Here is an 18,518-nt window from a genome sequence, read left to right as displayed (position 1 = left end):
AATCTTTTTTTTTTTTTTTTTGTCAATATATCCTGCTTGTATCCCCGTTTGTATTCTTCTTTCTATATCCCTCCTTGGGTCCTGATGTAATTGTTTATACACAAGTGGATCACTTAATTGTCTATCTGCTTCATCAATGTATATTGAGGTGTCCATGATCACAACCGCCCCTCCTTTATCAGCAGGTTTCCATGCTGGTTAGTAATCTGCTATATTTCCAATTTTGTTTTTAATCAGGCTGCGCACATGTGTTTTTAATATATCAATTATGTCACTGGATGGAGGATTTATATATATGGATATAATTATAATATGTGAATATTAATAAGAATTATGCAACATTACATTTGGGATTGATAGGGATTATCACATGTATTTATATTATGTTTTAAATCATGTTTTTTAAGATTTTTCTGACAATCACATATTATTATCAATTATCTAGTTTAACCTATATATATGTACTCAGCACCATTGTTATGTATCACTGCTTGAGAAAATTCCCAGTGAGAGGACTGAAACGTCTCACTGGTGAATAAAGAACACTAGTTTTGATCACAACCCTGGGAGTGCCGTGGCTGGGCCATTCCAAAACTGTAATCTTCTTCTGGTGAAGCCATTCCTTTGTTGGTTTGGATGTATGCTTTGGGTCGTTGTCATGCTGAAAGATGAAGTTCCTCCTCATGTTCAGCTTTCTAGCAGAAGCCTGAAGGTTTTGTGCCAATATTGACTGGTATTTGGAACTGTTCATAATTCCCTCTAGCCTAGGGCTCTTTCACACTTGCATTCTTTTCTTCCGGCATAGAGTTTCGTCGTCGGGGCTCTATGCCGGAAGAATCCTGATCAGGATTATCCCCATGCATTCTGAATGGAGAGAAATCCGTTCAGGATGCATCAGGATGTCTTCAGTTCAGGACCGGAACGTTTTTTGGCCGGAGAAAATACTGCATCATGCTGCGCTTTTTGCTCCGGCCAAAAATCCTGAACACTTGCCGTAAGGCCGGATCCGGAATTAATGCCCATTGAAAGGCATTGATCCGGATCCGGCCTTAAGCTAAACGTCGTTTCGGCGCATTGCCGGATCCGACGTTTAGCTTTTTTTGAATGGTTACCATGGCTTCCGGGACGCTAAAGTCCTGGCAGCCATGGTAAAGTGTAGTGGGGAGCGGGGGAGCAGTATACTTACTGTCCGTGCGGCTCCCGGGGCGCTCCAGAGTGACGTCAGGGCGCCCCACGCGCATGGATGACGTGAACGCATGGCACGTCATCCATGCGCATGGGGCACTCTGACGTCATTCTGGAGCGCCCCGGGAGCCGCACGGACTGTAAGTATACTGCTCCCCTGCTCCCCACTACTACTATGGCAACCAGGACGTTAATAGCGTCCTGGCTGCCATAGTAACACTGAACGCATTTTGAAGACGGATCCGTCTTCAAATGCTTTTAGTTCACTTGCGTTTTTCCGGATCCGGCGTGTAATTCCGGCAAGTGGAGTACACGCCGGATCCGGACAACGCAAGTCCCAGCTGAAAAAAAACAGTCCCAAAGCAAGATGCTGCCACCACCATGCTTCACAGTGGGTATGGTGTTCTTTTGGTGATGTGCAGTGTTGTTTTTGCGCCAAACATATCTTTTGGAATTATGGCCAAAATTTATTTTGTAACCTCCACAGCTGCCCGTCCCTTTAACAGTGACCTCAACAGTTTCTCACCCCCTTAACAGTTACCTCCACAGCAGCCTGCCTCTTTAACTGTAACCTCTACAGCAGCCGCCCCTTTATTACTGACCTCCACAGTACCCCATCTCCTTTTTAGTCCCTTTAACTGCGACCTCCACAGCAGGCTGCTCCTAGGGTGGCCAGAGGTCTGGTTTTAGGCCAGACAGTCCGGCTTTCAGACTCCCTGTCCTCCGTCCGGCGCAGGGCCTTGACAGACACAGGGATGTTCTTTTGAACAGCTCACTCAAACAGCAGCACTGTGCTGTCTGAGCGTGAGCTGCAGGGAGAAAGTCACCCTCCCTCCCACCTCTGCGGCTGACAGAAGTTGATTTTTACCTTCATTTTTTCAATCCCTGTCGGCTGCTGAGTGGGAGGGGGCGTGGCTTAGTGGGACCTTGGGGCGGGGTTTTTAAGTCCATCTTTTGAGGGTGGCCTGAATGGCCACCCTATCTGCCCCTGAACTGTGATGTCCACAGCACTCCGCTCCCTTAACAGTGTCATCCACAGCGCCCTGCCCCTTTAAAGCTGACCTACAGCTGTGAAGAATGACTGGGTTGTTATGGAAATCTGGTCTAAAACTGTGTGTATGTGGAGACTAAGGGCCTGCAAGCTTCTATTGGTTGATAAGGGTCATGTGACCAGGCTTCTATTGGCTAATGCATTTTTGGGGAATATCTCACGCAAGAATGTCCTTTTGAACAGCTCACTCTCAGACAGCAGCACTGAGCTGTCTGAGCATGAGCTGCAGGGAGAAAGTCACTGTCCTTCCCACCCCTGCAGCTGACAGAAGTTGATTTTTACCTTCATTTTTTCAATCCCTGTCGGCTGCGGAGTAGGTGGGTGTGTGGCCTAGCATGATTGGGGTGTGGTTTGGTGGGACCTGGGGACGGGATTTTTAAGTCCGCCTTTTGAGGGTGGCATGAACTGTGACCTCCACAGCACTCTGCTCCCTTAACAGTGTTATCCACAGTGCCCTGCAGCCAAAGCTGACCTGCAGCAGTGAAGAAAAATGGCTGCGTTGTTATGGAAAACTGGTGTAAAACTGTGTGTATGTGGAGGCTGAGAACCTGCGAGCTTCTATTGGCTGATAAGAGACATTTGACCGTCTGTATGGCAGTTGGGATATGAAGAGAAAGACCTGCAGGCTTCTATTGGCTAATGTAGGTCATGTTATGTGCCATATTTGATTTTTTGGGGAATATCTCAGAAACAAGATTTCTTTCCAGGTAGCAAGGGATGTGTATACCAAGTTTCGTTGAAATCGATGGTTGCGTTTTTGAGTGATCGCTGAACATACATACAGTCATGTGAAAAAATTAGGACACCCTTTGAAAGCATGTGGCTTTTTGTAACATTTTTAATAAAAGGTTATTTCATCTCCGTTTCAACAATACAGAGAGATTAAAGTAATCCAACTAAACAAAGAAAACTGAAGAAAAGTCTTTTCAAGATCTTCTGTAAATGTCATTCTACAAAAATGCCTATTCTAACTGAGGAAAAAGATAGGACACCCTCACATGTATTCCCTCTTAAATTGGCTCAGATCTCACACAGGTATATCACACCAGGTGCACATAATTAGTAGATCGTTACTCTGCATGTTGAATGAGGCTTGCCCTATTTAAACCTCAGACATTTAGTTTGGTGTGCTCCTGACTGTTGAAGTGAGAGTGAGCACCATGGTGAGAGCAAAAGAGCTGTCAGAGGACTTCAGAAAAAAGATTGTAGCAGCCTATGAGTCTGGGAAGGGATTTAAAAAGATCTCAAAAGATTTTGAAATCAGCCATTCCACTGTCCGGAAGATAGTCTACAAGTGGAGGGCTTTCAAAACAACTGCCAACATGCCCAGGACTGGTCGCCCCAGCAAGTTCACCCCAAGAGCAGACCGCAAGATGCTAAAAGAGGTCTCCAAAAACCCTAAAGTGTCATCTCGAGAACTACAGCAGGCTCTGGCTACTGTTGATGTAGAAGTACATGCCTCTACAATCAGAAAGAGACTGTACAAGTTTAACTTGCATGGGAGGTGTGCAAGGAGGAAACCTTTGCTTTCCAAGAGAAACATCGAGGCCAGACTGACATTTGCCAGAGATAAAGTTGACAAAGACCAGGACTTCTGGAATAATGTTCTTTGGACAGATGAGTCCAAAATTGAATTATTTGGACACAACAGCAGAGGACATGTTTGGCGTAAACCAAACACAGCATTCCAAGAAAAGAACCTCATACCAACTGTGAAGCATGGAGGTGGAAGTGTCATGGTTTGGGGCTGCTTTGCTGCAACAGGACCTGGTCAGCTCACCATCATAGAATCCACGATGAATTCTACTGTGTATCAGAAGGTGCTTGAAGAACATGTGAGACCATCAGTTAGAAAATTAAAGCTGAAGCGGAACTGGACCATGCAACATGACAATGACCCAAAACATACTAGTAAATCAACCAAAGATTGGCTGAAAAAGAAGAAATGGAGAGTCCTGGAATGGCCAAGTCAAAGTCCAGATTTGAATCCCATTGAGATGCTGTGGGGTGACTTGAAAAGGGCTGTACGTGCAAGAAACCCCTCAAACATCTCACAGCTGAAAAAGTTCTGCATTGAGGAGTGGGGTAAAATTTCCTCAGACCGATGTCGAAGACTGGTAGATGGCTACAAGAACCGTCTCACTGCAGTTATTTCAGCCAAAGGAGGTAACACTCGCTATTAGGGGCAAGGGTGTCCTATCTTTTTCCTCAGTTAGAATAGGCATTTTTGTAGAATGACATTTACAGAAGATCTTGAAAAGACTTTTCTTCAGTTTTCTTTGTTTAGTCGGATTACTTTAATCTCTCTGTATTGTTGAAACGGAGATGAAATAACCTTTTATTAAAAATGTTACAAAAAACCACATGCTTTCAAAGGGTGTCCTAATTTTTTCACATGACTGTACATACTACTTCATATATATAGATTTATGAACAAGTACTGTTGAGCAGGTACATCTTTGCCAATACTTTATTTCCTCCTGGGTGTCCACCTTCATAGTTGTTTCACAAAACACGTACAACCCTTGCTATTCATATAGCTACGCAGCTGCTTAAAATGTAGACAAAACTAAATTGTCCTAAACATAAACTTCGGCATGGGTGGTCTTACCTAGCTCACGGCTCTTGTTGGAATTGGCCTTCTCCCACTGCCTGGCAGCAAGGATCTCGCCATTTCCTCCCATGTATGCTCCTTGGATACCCGGTCATGATAGGCATCACTGCGGGTGTCCCATATTTGAGGCCTTTCGTAAATGAGACAAATGAGTTTCCCAACATCCATTCTGTCTGTTCTTGACAAAAACTTTACTAGTAGGGATGATTAAACTTGTGTTTTCCAAGTTTGAGTTTGGGGTTCGGGTTTCATTAACATTTCTGATATGGATTCCATTATCATGGGCCATAACAGAATTCTATGATGGAATGCATAACGGATCCATCTGGTTTCCGTTATGCAGAAGTTATTATTTTGAGACAAATTTTTGAAGCTGTATTTGTTTTACACCTTATTCCAATCTGTTGGTGCATTTAGGTGCATAAACAGTCTTATTTCTACTCCACATCTGACCAGGCTTATTTTTCCCATCTGTTTTGAGGTGGAACATGTGCAACTTTTTTCCTGTCATTTGCGGGGGGTTTTATGCACAAACCAATGAGACAAGTCTTAGTGAATATGAACCTGTCTTAGAAGCCAAATTCGATTAAAGGGGGTGTCTCACTTAAACAAGTGGCATTTATCATGTAGAGGAAGTTAATACAAGGTACTTACTAATGTATTGTTATTATCCATATTGCTTCCTTTGCTGGCTGGATTCATTTTTTTTCAACACATTATATACTGGTTGTTTTCATGGTTACGACCACCCTGCAATCCATCAGTGGTGGTTGTTCTTGCACATTATAGGAAAAAGCACCATCCTCTAGTAACCGGGACTGTGGTAGCACACATAGGCTAGTGCTTTTTCCTATAGTGTGCAAGCATGACCACAACTAATGGATTATATGGTGGTCGTAACCATGGAAACGATTTATGTTTAAGGTGATGAAAAAGGAAGCAATATGGATAATTAAAATAAATTAGCAAGTGCCTTGTATCAACCTACTCTATATAATAGAGTAAATGCCATTTGCTGAAGTGAGACAACCCCAATACTGATGGATTACTGACCAAATGCTAACCAAGTTAGGGCTAATTATTGTTCTGACTGATCAGAAGAAGGGCAAAATAATCAGTGATGTGAACACAAACCTACTGCTGACACCCTCTCCACTCTGTCAGGGGGGCTCTACTTGTATCAGCTTTTAATAGAACAGATTCTGTAGAAATCTATGTGGAATTAGCTGACGAGTATGTGTAAAAGGAGTGTGCTCTTTCACGCTATAGTATGATCTTGGGCCTCTGCACGGTTCTTTATACCTGGCGCTAACATTGACTTGTAAGGCTGGGTTCACACTTGAGTTATTTGGTCAGTTTTTGCCCCATAACTGCCCAAATAAGGGAAGTGTGCAGTGATTCTAAGACAGATGCCTATCATCTGCGTGCCATACTGATTCACAGTATTATTTCACTACCACAGTAGACTCCCTATGGGTGTTTCTGCGAGGCACAGTGCTCTACACCACTATACATGCTCTCTGCAGCCAGGAAATAGCTGTTTTTTAATGGGATTTGCCACAAATAAATCCGTATCGAATCGAATGTTTTGGGAAAATTCGTTGAACTGACCAAATCGAATTTTTGAGAAATTTGCTCATCTCTAATAGTGTTTGCATCTGTTTTTAGTTGAAAAAAATGCTATTTTAGACAGTTTAATTTTATTAGTCGCATTTACTAATGAAAGTGCACCAATTTGGGAAGCTTTTGCACCTCAGTTGACTATTTAGAAGTTTTAGATTAATTCTGGAAGTCAATTTTTTTGCAACTTTTTTTTCAATCTATTTAGGGCTCTTTCACACGAGTGGATGCCATGCGGGTAATCCGCTGTGTGAAAGACAGCCAAGCCCCGCACTGGACAGCAGAGACATGGAGCATTAACATGACTGATAATGCTCCATGCCTCTCTGTGATATTTTTACTACAAAATCACAGTGAGATAAAGTTGTCACCGTGATTATGTAGCAAAAAGGTCACAGAGAGGCACGGAGCATTATCAATCATGTTAATGCTCCATGTCTCTGTTGTCCGGAACAGGGATTGGCTGTCTTTCACTTAGCGGATTCCATGCACGGCATCCGCTTGTATGAAAGAGCCCTTATGTAGGATCTCTTTTTTTACGCATGAATTGGGCACACAAATAGTCAAATCTTTTCTCCACGGGTGGCTTTTCATTATTCAACAGTTTTTAGTTGTAAAGTGCGATTTTTTTTGGCATTTAAAGTCACACTATAAGGCCTCATGCACACAACCGTTGTTTCATTCCGCGTCCGTTGTTCCGTTTTTCGCGATTTTCTACGGATCCATTGACTTTCAATGGGTCCATTGAAAACTCGGCTAATGCACCGTTTGTCATCCGCATCCGTGATCCGTGGTTCCGGTCCGTCAAAAAAATATAACCTGTCCTATTTTTTTCACGGAAAATGGTTCGTGGACCCATTCAAGTCGAAAAAACGCAGAGGCACACAAGATTGTCATCCGCGTCTGCGCTTCCATTTTTTCTTCTATCATTTGCATGGCAAACTTGACTTAGATTTTTTTTCCTTCATGTCTGGTGATCCTCCAAAAATAATGGAAGACACACGGAAACAAAAATGGAAACGGATCACGGAACAACAGAACCCCATTTTGCAGAACGGAACACAACAACGGCCGTGTGCATGAGGCCTAAGGCCCACACGGGCGAGTTTTCCGCGCGGGTGCAATGCGTTGCGTGAAAATCGCAGCATGCTCTATAGTGTGCGTTTTCCACGCAACGCAGGCCCCATAGAACTGAATGGGGCTGCGTGAAAATCGCAAGCATCCGCAAGGAAGTGCGGATGCGGTGCGATTTTCACACATGGTTGCTAAGATGACAGTCTATTCAGTGTATTATTTTCCCTTATAACATGGTTATAAGGGAAAATAATAGCATTCTTTAATACATAATGCTTAGTAGAAGGTCAATTGAGGGTTAAAAAATAAAAAAATTAACTCATCTCCTCCTCTTGATCGCGTAGTTGCCGGTCTCTTCTTACTTCTTTAATCATAAGCTGCCGACTGTCACATCACATGGTCAAATCACATGGTCCATCACTGTGGTGATTGACCATGTGATTGGACCATGTGATGAGCTCAGTGACGTCACCACAGGTCCTTTGACAGGTCCTGAAGAAAGAACAGGAGAACGTTAGCTGCGCGATCAATTAGAGGAGGTGAGTAAAAAAAAAATATTTTTTTAACCCTCAATTGACCTTGTACTAAGCATTCTGTATTAAAGAATGCTATTATTTTTCCTTGCAACCATTTTATAAGGGAAAATAATTACATCTACACAACACCGAAACCAAACCTGAACTTCAGTGAAGAAGTTCGAGTCTGGGTACGACATTCAGTTTTTTATCACGCGCGTGCAAAACGCATTGCACCCACATGATAAAAACTGAACAACAGAACGCAATCGCAGTCAAAACTGACTGCAATTGCGTACCTACTCGCATGGGTTTGCCGCAATGCACCCAGGACGCGTCCGGACCTAATCCGGACATGCTCGTCTGCAAGGGGCCTAAGGGAGATATGCAACTTTTTTTTCTGCACAGATGCAGATATTTTTATGTGCAAATAAATTAGACCAGTCTAAGTGAATATGAACCTGTCTTACTGATAACCAACCACCAGAGTTCAGACTAATAACAATATATCTCATCTAATTCAGCAACTGCTTTTAATAAATACTAGACAAAAGACTGACAGCCAAATCAAATATGCCTTTCTAATTTAACGCCTAAAAACACTCAAGCTTAATAAATGTGCCCCACTGTTCCCACACACAGCACGTTTTCCTCACTAGATAACTAACTCCCTCTAGCGTATGCAGTCTGGAAATCTCTGGTCCGTGTGAGAGCGCGATCCTTTGTTCTGGACTTGAGGAGCACACAGCATTATATTGATTTATAATGCTGTGTACCTCTGCATGCCCTTATGCTACAGAATGATAGTGACAGCTTTATGTCAATATGATCCTGCAGAAGTATGGTCAGGCCGAGGCACATAGTATTATAAATCATAATGTCGTGCACTCCTGCAAGACGAACTTTGTCCAGAACGGAGGATCACACTCACACCCGGAGCATGATTTCTGGGTTGTACACATTCATGTAAAAGAGCCCAAACTAATGACTAAGGGGCCATGAGCGTCCGTAGAAATTTTTCCGGGGGAAGGGGGCATAATTTTATTGACATCCATGCTCTGCTTGTTTCTGAGAATGTAATGATGCATGAGTATAACAACGCATGAGCTGGCAGAGCAGAGAGGCAGAACTCAGTTCACAGATTCCGGGGTGGGGGGGGCACTTTCCCCACCTTGCTCCCTCCTGCGGATGCCCATGTAAGGGGCTCATTTGTAGCTGGCCTAACAGTTGAATAGTTCTGTCAGTGTTTTTCAACAGTTTAGTACTGTAACTTATCATATGTCAGCTAAAACCATGAATTGTTCTTTGAAAAACAATAATGGAGAGATTTGCACTTCTTCCATGTGATCAGACCAGTTAGGCCTCTTTCACACAGGCGTCTTGGTTTTGGGCCGGATAAGATGCGGGTGCGTTGCGGGAAAATGCGCGATTTTTCCGCACGAGTGCAAAACATTTTAATGCGTTTTGCACACACGTGAGAAAAATCTGCATGTTTGGTACCCAGACCCAAACCCAAACTTCTTCACAGAAGTTCGGGTTTGGGTTTGGGTTAGGTGTTGTGTAGATTGTATTATTTTCCCTTATAACCATGTTATAAGGGAAAATAATACAATCTACACAACACCTAACCCAAACCCGAACTTCTGTGAAGAAGTTCGTGTTTGGGTCTGGGTACCAAACATGCCGATTTTTCTCACGTGTGTGCAAAACGCATTAAAATGTTTTGCACTCGCGCGGAAAAATCGCGCATTTTCCCGCAACGCACCCGCATCTTATATAATAGCAAAATAATAGCATTCTTAATACTGAATGCAAAGTACAATAGGGCTGGAGGGGTTAAAAAAATAATAATAATAATTTAACTCACCTTAATCCACTTGTTCGCACAGCCCGGCTTCTCTTCTTTCTTCAGGACCTGGGTAAAGGAGCTTTGATGACATCACTGCGCTCATCACATGGTCAATCACATGATCCATCACCATGGTGATGGATCATGCAACGGACCATGCGATGAGCGCAGTGACGTCACCACAGGTCCTTTTCCTACTGCACAGCAAAGATGAAGACAGAAGAGAAGCCGGGCTGCTCGAACAAGTGGATTAAGGTGAGTAAAAAAAAACAACATTTTTTTTTAACCCCTCCAGCCCTATTTTACTAAGCATTCTGTATTAAGAATGCTATTATTTTCCCTTATAACCATGTTATAAGGGAAAATAATAAAGATTGGGTCCCCATCCCGATCGTCTCCTAGCAACAGTGTGAGTGGAAATCGCACCGCATCCGCACTTGCTTGCGGATGCTAGCGATTTTCATGCAGCCCCATTCACTTCTATGGGGCCTGCGTTGCGTGAAAAATGCACAAAGTAGAGCATCATGCAATTTTCACGCAACGCACAAGTGATGCGAGAAAATCACCGCTCATGTGCACAGCCCCATAGAAATGCATGGGTCTGGATTCAGTGCAGGTGCAATGCGTTCACCTCACGCATTGCACCCGCGCGGAAATCTTGCCCGTGTGAAAGAGGCCTTACAGAACAATGCATGGAAAAATTTCTGAAAGAATTATAGGATCAGCACAATAAAAATGGACTGATCAGGTATAGTAAAAAATAAAAATAAATAGACGTGTATTTCAAGCGCATAAAAACACCATCATGCGATCTAAAAAAACATAAAACATTTTTTGTATTGCATGATGTTTTATGCAGATGTGGAGTTTTTAACCACAAGTAGCAGAAGACTTGCCCAGGATTCACAGCATAAACCGATCAAGTATACAGTCTATGCATGCAGTTTATTTGTGTGCTACTTTCCAAAGTTCAAACTACCATAAACCAAAGGCCTGTGATATGTATTTGTATTGTCATATCTGAAATAAATACTCGGAAATAACTGAGAATAGCACCCAAGTACCTGCCTGAAACTAGGTGCGTTGAAGGTGGTGCTTGTGTCACTTGTATTGGTAATCTAAGCAGCTCCAACCTCCTGAGCAGCACTTGCCAGACCAGTCCCACCTGTTCTCCTGAAACTACTTCTCTCTCTGCTCTAAGAGATTAAGGTGGCAACAACCTGAGTTGGAAAAGGCGCTGTAGTGAGAAAGGTAAGCTACCAGATAGAAATGCTCTACTTATGGGTTTGCTAAAGACTGAGGGATGTAATGAACTGTGTAACAGTGTGGAGATAAATCTAATAAGATGTAATTTCTTCTTAATTAATGAGAACTTGTGGACAGTCTTGTGATTGTTCAGCCTAGTGATTTTTACTGCTAAACATCACGGAAATGCCAATGAAGTGAACAACTCCCAGGACATAAACTAGAAAGTGATCATCCAAATGATTTCCGTACAGTTCTCTAGTTTAAAGAGACCATGGTTTCTTGCAAATGTTTACTTGTTCAAAATAAAGATCACCCCTACAAGTTCAGCTGCACACGGTATGTAGAAAACGATCACTCTATTTCTGTTATGTTTTTGTTCCGATTTTAATAATACGACCGTGTGCAGGAGGCCTTATGATTAGTGTTGAGCGATCTTTTGTTTTAAGTTCAGCGTCTAAAGTTCGGGTTCTGGTTATCGAAAAATCATGTTAAGGATTCTGCTACCACGGACCATGTCCGTGGTAGCGGAATCCATAACGCGATTCTTCGATAACCCAAACTTTAGACGCTGAACTTAAAACAAAAGTTCGCTCAACACTACTTGTGATTATTTTCATGAGCAATACGGATTGTGTCAGGATCTTTTCAAGAAAAAACAAATGGTCTGGAACACAAGTTAAATCAGTTTTGTCTGTGACTGCATTCAGTGCGTGTGGTTGTCCGTCCGGATTGCAGATTTGCGTGAAAAATATCAATCTACATCTAGTAACAACCATTAGTGAAAAATGCATTGCATCCGGATGTCTTCAGTTTTTCACACATATTCACCTCTATGGAGACAGGGCTGTGTGAAAAACGCAAAGTATAGAACATGCTGCGTTTTTTTCCTGAACGCAGAGATGATGCGTGAAAAATGTGCACAGACCCATTAAAATAATTCAATCCGGACGCTATGCATTCACTACATGTATCATATCCAGGCAGAAAACTCACCTGTGTGAAAAAGCCCTTAGAAAGCAGAGGAGGGACACGAGGAGCGAGAAAAGAGTGCTGTTAACTACTAATGGTAAACTATGTGGCCATTTCTGGGATCTCCATATACTGGCAGAATGGGGATCTCCTAAACTCCATCTGGCACTACAGAAAAGAGTAGTTAAGGTAGAAAGGTGGGCATTAGTGTTGATCGAGCATCAAAGTGATCGTGTGCTCGAGTAGAACCACTCAGGATGCTCGGGTGCTCTACCAAGCAACCGAGCACAATGGAAGTCAATAGGAGAGCCCGAGCATTAAACCAGGCACCCCTTGTTCTAAAGAGGAGAGAGTGCCTGGTTAATAGGAAAAGGTCAGAAATTGATGGAAACACCACTGAAATGGTTCGGGAACAGCATGGGGAGGCTGTCTGGATGCATCTTGGACTCCCAGGTCGCTGCTGGGAACGATGTTGTCCGAGTAGTACGCCACTTTTACAGACTGACAATAATACGCACTGATAAGAGTTAACCTGTCAGCATTTTCAGTTGACAGGCGAATGCGCTTATCAGTTATTATGCCCCCAGTAGCACTAAATAACCGCTCTGACAAAACGCTGGCGGCAGGGCAGGCCATCACCTCCAAAGCGTAGAGCGCCAGTTCGTGCCATGTGTCCTGTTTGGACACTTAATAGTTGTAAGGCACAAAGGGATCATTGAGGACGCAGACACGGTCTGCTACGTACTGCTTCACCATCATCCAAAACTTTTCTCTCCTTGTGACACTAGGCCGCGCATCTGGGTGAGGTTGCTGGCGTGGTGTCATGAAACTGTCCCAGGCCTTGAAGAGTGTTGCCTTGCCTCTGTTAAAGCTGTGTGTTCCCCTCGTCTCCCCTCCTCGGTTGCCCAAGGAACTACGTACTCTGCTGCCAGCGTTGTCAGCTGGAAATTTTTGGAGCAATTTTTCCACAAGGACCTTCTGGTAGTTCACCATTTTGCTAGTCCTCTCCATCACAGGAATGGGAGATGAGAAGTTCTCTTTGTAGTGGGGGTCGAGAAGGGTGAACAACCAGTAATCAGTGTTGGCCAAAATGTGTATAACGCGAGGGTCACGAGAAAGGCAGAATAATATGAAGTCAGCCATGTGTGCCAGAGTCCCAACAGACAAGACTTTGCTGTCCTCATCAGGAGGATGACTCTCCATCTCCTCATCCTCTTCGGCCCATCCAAGCTGAACAGATGGAATAAACCTGCTGTGGGTACTACCCTCTCTAGCGGAGGCAGCCGTCTCCTGCACACCCTCCTCATCATCTAATTCTCGCTGAGAAGACGAACGGAGGGTGGTCTGGCTATCACCCTGTGTACTGTCTTCCCCCATTTCAAGGAAAGGTGTGGAGTGGGCTCAGCATGCATGTTGGTACCTGCATCCCTTGTAAGTAATGGAGGCCATTTTGGCATCAAAAATGGTAAAAGGCAGAGTGGACCCAGCATGCATGTGGATCTAACACTTCCTAAATGGCATCATTGTACTTTATCTGGTTTTCAGGGTGCTACTGCATTCCCCCAAGCCTAAATAGCAACATTTCCAGGGCCAACCATTTGGAAAGGTGCGCATTTAGTGCCATGGCCTGTGGGTGGGTGGCTGGGTATTTGTGCTTTCATTCAAAGGCCTGGGGTATGGACATCTGTACGCTGCACTGGGACACAGAAGTGGATGTGCTAGCTGATGGTGCTTGTGAAGGTCCAGGTGCAGGGCGGGAGGCATCCGGGCCTGCGTTTTGGACAGGGGATTGGCCAGCACGTAACACAGGGGAAGAGGAGGCAATGGTGTGACCCGCAGACACTGATTAGGGACCCAGGCGTTCGTCCCACCTATTGGGGTGCTTTGATGCCATGTGGCGGATCATGCTGGTGGTGAGAGGTTGCTAGTGTTTATGCCCCTGCTCATTTTGGTACGGGACAGGTTGCAAATGACAATTCTTTTATCGTCCGCACTTTCCTCAAAAAAGCGCCAGACTGCGGAACACCTACCCCTTGGAAAGGGAGATTACTGCAAGGGGGTGCTGCAGGGAACAGTTGCGGGCCTGTTAGGTGTGGCCCGCCTTCTCCCTTTTGCCACCCCACTGCCTCTTCCAGCATGTTGCAGTGCTGCAGATCCCACCCCCTCTGTACTGCTGTCCTCGCTCAGCTTTCCACCTTCCCAGGTTGGGTCAGTGATTTCATCGTCCACCACCTCCTCTTCCACTTCCTCACTCTAGTCATCCTCCTGACTTGTTGACCTAGCAACAACCTCACTTATTGACAACTGTGTCTCATCGTCAACCTCTTGAGACACTAATTGCCGTTGACTTATTGGCAACTATGTCTCATCATGGAAAGGGATCTAGGAATTTTAATAAACAGCAAACTAAGCTGCAAAAACCAGTGTCAGGCAGCTGCTGCCAAGGCCAATAAGATAATGGGTTGCATCAGAAGGGGCATAGATGCCCGTGATGAGAACATAATCCTACCACTTTACAAATCGTTAGACCACACATGGAGTACTGTGTGCAGTTCTGGGCTCCTGTAAACAAGGCAGACATAGCAGAGCTGGAGAAGGTCCAGAGGAGGGCAACTAAAGTAATAACTGGAATGGGGCAACTACAGTACCCTGAAAGATTATCAAAATTAGGGTTATTCACTTTAGAAAAAAGACGACTGAGGGGAAATCTAATTAATATGTATAAATATATCAGGGGTCAGTACAGAGATCTATCCCATCATCTATTTATCCCCAGGACTGTGACGAGGCGACATCCTCTGCGTCTGGAGGAAAGAAGGTTTGTACACAAACATAGAAAAGGATTCTTTACGGTAAGAGCAGTGAGACTATGGAACTCTCTGCTTGAGGAGGTGGTGACAGTGAGTTCACTAAAAGAGTTCAAGAGGGGCCTGGATGTATTTCTGGAGCGTAATAATATTACAGGTTATAGCTACTAGAGAGGGGTCGTTGATCCAGGGAGTTATTCTGATTGCCTGATTGGAGTCGGGAAGGAATTTTTTATTCCCCTAAAGTGAGGAAAATTGGCTTCTACCTCGCAGTTTTTTTTTTTTTTTTTGCCTTCCTCTGGATCAACTTGCAGGATGACAGGCCGAACTGGATGGACAAATGTCTTTTTTCAGCCTTATGTACTATGTTACTATCATCATCATCCACCTCATGAAACACTAATTGCCATTCCTCATCCTCATCTTCTTGTAACTGTGGATGCTCAAGAGTTTGGGCATCAGTGCACAAGATCTCCTCATGTCCTTGTTCAAGCGGGCTTGGCGAGAGGCCCAAATCAAGGAATGGCGATGAAAAGAGCTCCTCGGAATATCCGAGTGTGAGATCACTTGTTTGGCAAGACTCTCCATGGTGGGAGGAGGAAGGAGGATCAGGGTGAGGATTCTGTTGACTAGACTCTTGGCTCCTGAGACTGGACTTTGTGGAAGACAGGGTGGTGCTTAACCGACTGGAAGCATTATCTGCTGCAATCCAACTGACCACCTGGTCACACTGGTCTGACTTCAAAAGTGGTGTCCTGCGCCGCACTGCAACCTGGGACATGAAGCTATGTATCGAGGATGAGTGTGTTTCTTGTGCTCTGGCAGCAGGCATTGTTTCACCGTGCCCAGGGCCACGGCCTCTGCGTGTACCATCAGCAGCATGGCCACTTCCCCGTCCCTTACTGCTCGCCTTGAGCCTATTAAATGGTATATATGCTTGCAAGTATGTCACACGTACAGTAGCGCAGGTTTTGTAAGTGTATGCGCAAATAAATTAAACTGAATGTCACTGAACAGGATGTGCAAACGTTATACAGGAGATGTAGCACAGGCAATGTCACTGTCACCAGCTGATAATAAAAAATTACAGGAAATGTCATAGCTATTTGGGATGCGCAAATGATATACAGGAGATGTAGAGGAGGTAATGTCGCTGGTGTCACCAGCGGCTAAGAAAAAAATGTCACTGATATTTGGGATGCAGAAACGTTATACAGGAGAGGTACCACAGGTAATGGCGCTGCTGTCACCAGCGGCAAAAAAAAAAGACAGTCAATGTCACAAATATTTTTAGGATGCGCAAACGTTATACAGGAGATGTAGCGCAGGTCATGTAAATGTCCGCAGCGGACACCGTCTACGGAAAAGTACACTGGATGTCACAGATATTTTTAGGCTGCGCACGCGTTACACAGGAGGTGTAGCGCAGATAATGTCGCTGTCTGCAGCTGCCAAACAATTGCAAGTTTTAGCGCAGGTTGCGCTAAAAATATATATTACTGCCAGATACAACTATAGTCCTTAAAAGGACTTTTGGGTCTCGAACACCAACCCTACCTTCAAAAAAATTCAATTCAATTCCCTACACTATCTGTCTCTTCTACATCACAGCTCTCCCTGACTAAGGCTACATGCACACGACCGTTGTGTGTTTTGCGGTCTGCAAATTGTGGATCCGCAAAACACGGATGGCGTCCGTGTGTGTTCTGCAATTTGCGGAGCAGCACGGACAGCCATTAATATAACTGCCTATTCTTGTCCGCAAAATAGACGCGAATAGGATAGGTTATTTTTTTTTATTTTTTTTTGCAGCCCACAGAACGGAGCAACAGATGCGGACAGCACATGGAGTGCTGTCCGCATATTTTGCGGCCTCATTGAAGTAAATGGGTCCGCATCCCAGCCACAAAAACTGCGGCTAAGATGTGGACCAAAACAACATGTCGTGTGCATGAGGCCTAACACTGAGCCAAACCACATGCTGGCCCGCAAATGACTGTGATGCCAGTAACCAACATGGTTATGACATTACAGTGAGTGGCAGTACTTGCCTGCACGTTTATTGGCTGTGTAGCAGCCAACAAACGTGCGGGGAGGAGACTCGAGCATTGCTCTCGAGCACACGTGGTATTTGGCCAAACACGGCGATGTGCTGATCATAGCGATGCTCGAGCCGAACTGGTGTTCGGCCGAGCATGCTCGATCAACACCAGTGGGCATGCATGTGTGCAATCATATTCATTGAAGTTTTCTGCAAGCTACATAAACTACAATGGAGAGAGCTGCTTGTATTTTTTCCTCCTTTCTGCAGTGCAAACAGAAAATTCCCAGTTTTCCGATAGTTGGGAGTCCTGGACATGAAAACACTACCTAGCAGACATTTATGCCATATACATTCGATGTGCCATAAATGTCTCGGATTTTATTGCAGCCTTTGAAACTGGTTCAAAATGAGTGTAGTCCTCAGACCACAAAAGGTTGTGTATCACAAATGTTATGTATCACAGATGTTATGTTGTTGTGAATGGTAGTTATGAAATCCCATTCACGCAGTGGGCTTAAAGCAGGCATGTCCAAAGTGCGGCCCTCCAGCTGTTGCAAAACTACAACTCCCAGCATGCCCTAATAGCTGTAAGCTATCCAGGCATGCTGGGAGTTGTAGTTTTGCAACAGCTGGAGGGCCGCACTTTGGACATGCCTGGCTTAAAGTGATCACTTTTTTAAGTGATCACTAGCTGATCAATGAGGGTGCAGCATCGGGAGAATGCAGGAAGTGTAAAAAAATAAATAAACAGGAGCCGAGGTGTAACTTACAGTGGGCTCCATGCTCGCGCAGCTGTATTATTAGCACGTTCAGAAATGTCCTTGCAGAGATAACCACAGACTGCCCAGATGTACAGTCAGTCGGTTAATGAAATATCTCAAAACTGTACAGTACTGCATGTAAAAAAACACAGTTCCATTGCAGCTAGTGTTTTTTTCCACAGAAGTGGTATGAGGAATTTTTGTACACAAGTTTATGTAGTATTTTATGAGGTTTTTAGTTATGGCCTTTCCTCAGGATAGGTAATCCCTATCTGATTGGCAAAGGTCGCCCCAGCTCAGCTGTTCTATTTAGTTGTGGCTTTCCGACACATCCGCCACACCACGAATAGACATGTACCATTTTGGCAAGATCTGAAAAACTACATGGGAAAAATCCTCATCCACATGAACTGCAGCACGGCCTCCCATTTAAAACAATGGAAGGTGGTTGCAGCACAGATTCAACAGTTTTCTTCGGCACTAAATCTTCTCTAAACACAAAGCGGATTACACCTGGATTTTCTGGATTTAAAAAATCTCATGTGCATAATGATAGTTGGTGTTGAGTATAGCGAAGCATTCAAAGCGAAATTTGGTCCGAAAACTTAAATTTGCAACTAATCCAAATTTCCTTATGCTTCGTAGTAACGAATCAGCTTTTCCTGAAATGGCGGCTGCACGTGTCAAAGTAAGATGCCCAGGAACACGAGATTGGCTTGCTGCACGGCATTATAGGTAATCAGCAGCTAGCCATCCCATGTGATGTCACAGCCCTATAAAA

General features: G+C 44.2%; 1 protein-coding gene across 2 annotated transcripts in view; it reads left to right on the top strand.

Moving 5' to 3' along the window:
- The first annotated feature begins 11,053 nt into the window (after positions 1-11,053).
- Positions 11,054-18,518, top strand: part of LOC122938771 (MARVEL domain-containing protein 3-like) — a 40,809-nt gene continuing 33,344 nt past the window's right edge. For both annotated transcript variants that reach the window (XM_044294533.1, XM_044294532.1), the window contains exon 1: positions 11,054-11,159. The gene's annotated coding sequence lies outside the window, so the exon portion shown is untranslated. The remainder of the gene's footprint in view (positions 11,160-18,518) is intronic.

Source organism: Bufo gargarizans, chromosome 5 (genome assembly GCF_014858855.1).
Source record: "Bufo gargarizans isolate SCDJY-AF-19 chromosome 5, ASM1485885v1, whole genome shotgun sequence".
Lineage (NCBI taxonomy): Eukaryota > Metazoa > Chordata > Amphibia > Anura > Bufonidae > Bufo > Bufo gargarizans.
The sequence above is the reverse complement of the archived record's forward strand: the minus strand, read 5'-3'. Positions and strand labels throughout refer to the sequence as shown.